Consider the following 3,692-nt stretch of genomic DNA (forward strand, 5'->3'; position numbering starts at 1 on the left):
CCCCGCCCCTCCGTGCCCTGCCCCTGCCCGTCCCTCCCCGCCGAAGGGCTTGCTGCGGCAGCGTCCTCTAGCTCGCTCCAAGATGTGCTTAACCCTGCAAAGAGAGCTGCGTCCCCGCAGGCTACCAAATCGGCATCGTCCATAGATTCCCACATACCGGCCATATTTATTCAATTAAAACACACAGAAATAAAAGACAAACGAGTGCACACCTCTTGGCACGTGTGTGTGTGTGTGTGTGTGTGTGTGTGTGTGTGTGTGTGTTATTTTTAAATCAATCTGAAACACATACAGGACATCAGGACACTCGCCACATAAATAAGAAATCGGAGCTCTTTTTCATGTCGTTTTTCGCAGCATTTTATTGTACTTAAATTACAGGTGATAAACGTGAATATTTATATCACAGTTCCAAAAAATGTCATGCAGCATTTCCCTTATGGTGACCCAATTATGGGTGTCGAGCCCAGAGGCCAAGGCCGGGCAACAGATATCACGCACGCCGTGCATGTAGCACAGACGCCTCAGAGCATACAAGCTCTCACGGATAGCCCAGAGCGTGGGTATGTCCGTGTGGTGCTTTTTGGTCACCAAATTAAATATTTGGCGCCCATCTTGCCACCCTACGGCGACGCCACCCACACGGACTTGTTGACGTCGCAGATCCGCGAAGTCCTGTCCGCGACATAATCGGGCAAAGCCACGCCCACATTTCAGATTGGCACTGACGCAATGAGCCACCCCTGTCCCAGGTGGTGAACACTCGAACAGACATCCTTTGTACTCGTAAACTCCCATAGTAGCCTACGAACAAACGACATGAAATGAGCTTTGATTTCCCAGTAAAAAAGTGATTAAAATCACACTTGCAAAGTACTATATCTCTCTCTCGCCCCTTCTATCTCTCTCTCTCTCTCTCTCTCTCTCTCTCTCTCTCTCTCCTGCTCCTGTGGCACACTCCGGTCGTATACCTGCCCCCCGCCTGCCACCGGCCTCTGCGAGACCCACACGCACGGCGCTCGCACACGCACACCCACCCACCCACCAACGCGCGCGCACACACACACACACACACACACACACACACGCGCGCGCACGCTCAAAGGACTTTGCAAGTGTGATTTAAAAAAAAGAAAACTGCACTTACCGCTTTTGTCTTGAGATGCTGCTGCTGCTGCTCCGAAAGACGGAAGATTTGCACTGTCCAAGCGGAATGAAGAGTCGATTGATGGTGATGCTGATCACACTGCTGCACAATCACTTTATAATCACTGCCGCACGAACCAACCGACACGAACACAAGTCGACGCGAGAGCTCTACAAGGCTAGATGCTGCACCTTCAAAGTTCGTCACACCACTGACTTGTACTAAGACAGCCGGGGCCCTCCGGGACCCCTAGCTCCTTGGGGCGCAAACCCCACCACCCTGAATCGCCTAGGCCCCTGTTCAGCCCCGCCCTTACACGATGCCTATTGGTCAACCCTATTCCCCCACAAAAATCAAAACAGCAAATGACGGCGTCTATCCACGTGCGCACAGCCTCCAACCCAACGTCCCACACCTTTATTGTCTTATAACATGCCCGACCACGACTCCCGGTGTCCCTGCTCTCACACTGCCCGAAGGGTCTAATGGCTCCACTTAAACACCTGTGACTTTGGCACATGCCATCCCAAAATCAAAACAACAAATGACGGTGGCAATCCCACGGGGCCCCGCCTCCAGCCCCCCAGTGACCCGCATCTCTGAAGGTGATTATCTTTTAAGGACCCCGATCCCTACTCCTAATGCCCCTTGTCCCCGCACCGACCGAACTAATGCCCCTTGTCCCCGCACCGACCGAAAGGGCGGCCTAATAGTCCACTTAGACACCTATCACTTTGGCAAACCTTTCAACACAACAGGACCCTTGCTCACATCACAAACATATATATCGCAGAACCATCACAAATCAAAACAAATGACGGTAGCTATTCACGGTAGCTATCCTCCAGCACTCCAGCGACCCACACCTCTGACGCTGATTGTCTTATAATGAGTCCGAACTCGACTCTCGGTGTCCCTGTTCCCACACTCACCCAAGGGACTAATAGCACACTTAAACACCTGTGACTTTGGCAAAACCCTTCCCACACCACACGACCCCTTATCACAGACATATAAATCGTAGAATCATAACATCACACCCGAAAAACTGACAGAACCACATTAGGACGCGCATCGCACGAAAAAACAAAACAATGCAGACAGGTGATTACTCTGGTAGCACCCGGGCTCTGGGAAACCAAGGGGTTACACCTGTGTGACCCGGCCGTGGAATGCACATACGCCGTACTGTACAATGCCATGAGACCGGACCACGTAAAGCCTAAGCATAAGATGTCAGGATGGCCGAGTGGTTAAGGCGGTAGACTCACGTCTGCTTCCCACTATGGGATCGTGGGTTCGAATCCCACTCTTGACATTTTCTGCGCCAGCGAAAGGCACCCCCTTTCACTCCGTCACGCCGGGGCCAAAGGCCACGCCGCGTCGGCCCAGGGCGCGCCTCCAACGAAAACCGTTACACTACGCACCGCCACCAGCCCCTGCGAAGTAGACTACCCGCCAGCGAAAGGCACCCCCTTCACTCCGTCACGCCGGGGCCACAGGCCACGGCGCGGCGGCCCAGGGCGCTCCTCCAATGAAAAACCGGTACACTACGCACCGCCACCAGCCCCCTCCACAACCCATCCCCCCACCACGACCCAACCGCCTGCGCCGAAGCGAGCCACCCGGCCCCAGACCAGAGCCCCTGCGAGGTAGGCAAAACGGTCGGAAAGTGCCTCCCATACTACTTTTGCGTTAACTCTACGAAATTCCTAAATTTGAAGAATTGTGAAATTGGAACAAATTTAATTTTTCGTCGTCCCAACGTTTTTGCTTAAGCGGAATGAAATTTATTCCCGACAAAGACGTTGTTTTCCGAGTGTGAGAAACGCACAGCTTGTTGTTTCAGAAGTGGAGGATTATTCGTGACTTTTATTATTAGGTCTAGTATAACTCAAAAAGAAAATTTGCTAATTTTTTTTAAGGACAGCTTTTATTGACTTGAGTTTTATTTTTAATTCATTGGTTCTTCAACAAACCTAGGGGCCATGTCCTGTGAGAAACTAAAACATACACACTGGAAAAAGAAAGGTGCTAATCAACACCTTTGAAAGGCACTTAAGTTCCAAAGGCACTAAGATTTTAGTTTTTTTCGAAATATCTTCTATCAGGGCAAAAAAATTTTGTTTATACGTAAATTTTCGCATTCAACTCAACATTCCGCTTCAAACGAGGTACCATGTGAAGGGTTTCTGATGCATGTTCTACAAACTAACAGACCCTCGGAAATCTTATGCATTCCCGTGGTTTGCGATCAGACACCCCGCACATGGTACCTCGTTTTTTAAAGCGGAATTTTGAACAGAAAAACAAAATGCACCTTTTGATAAAATTGATTTTCTTGGACAGATTATATTTCAAAAAAACTGAATTTTCGTGCCTTTCGACCTTTAGTGCCCCAGGAAAGGTGTTGATTGGCACCTTTGTTTTTCCAGTGCATACATCGCGAAAAACATCGCATTGGTAACTGGTGAAAATTATCATATTTTTTCAAATATTTTCCCCTGAAAATTTTTATCTATTGACGTTGCTTTTTATCGATAAA

The 3,692-nt window shown here is 49.5% G+C and overlaps 1 non-coding gene across 1 annotated transcript; it reads left to right on the top strand.

Moving 5' to 3' along the window:
* Window positions 1–2,382: 2,382 nt before the first annotated feature.
* Trnav-cac (transfer RNA valine (anticodon CAC)) lies at window positions 2,383–2,465 on the top strand. The gene is given in 2 exon segments: window positions 2,383–2,419; window positions 2,429–2,465. It is a non-coding gene; the product is annotated as a tRNA-Val (tRNA).
* Window positions 2,466–3,692: the final 1,227 nt, after the last annotated feature.

Source organism: Frankliniella occidentalis, unplaced genomic scaffold (assembly GCF_000697945.3).
Source record: "Frankliniella occidentalis isolate FOCC.00 unplaced genomic scaffold, Focc_3.1 Scaffold281, whole genome shotgun sequence".
Taxonomy (NCBI): domain Eukaryota; kingdom Metazoa; phylum Arthropoda; class Insecta; order Thysanoptera; family Thripidae; genus Frankliniella; species Frankliniella occidentalis.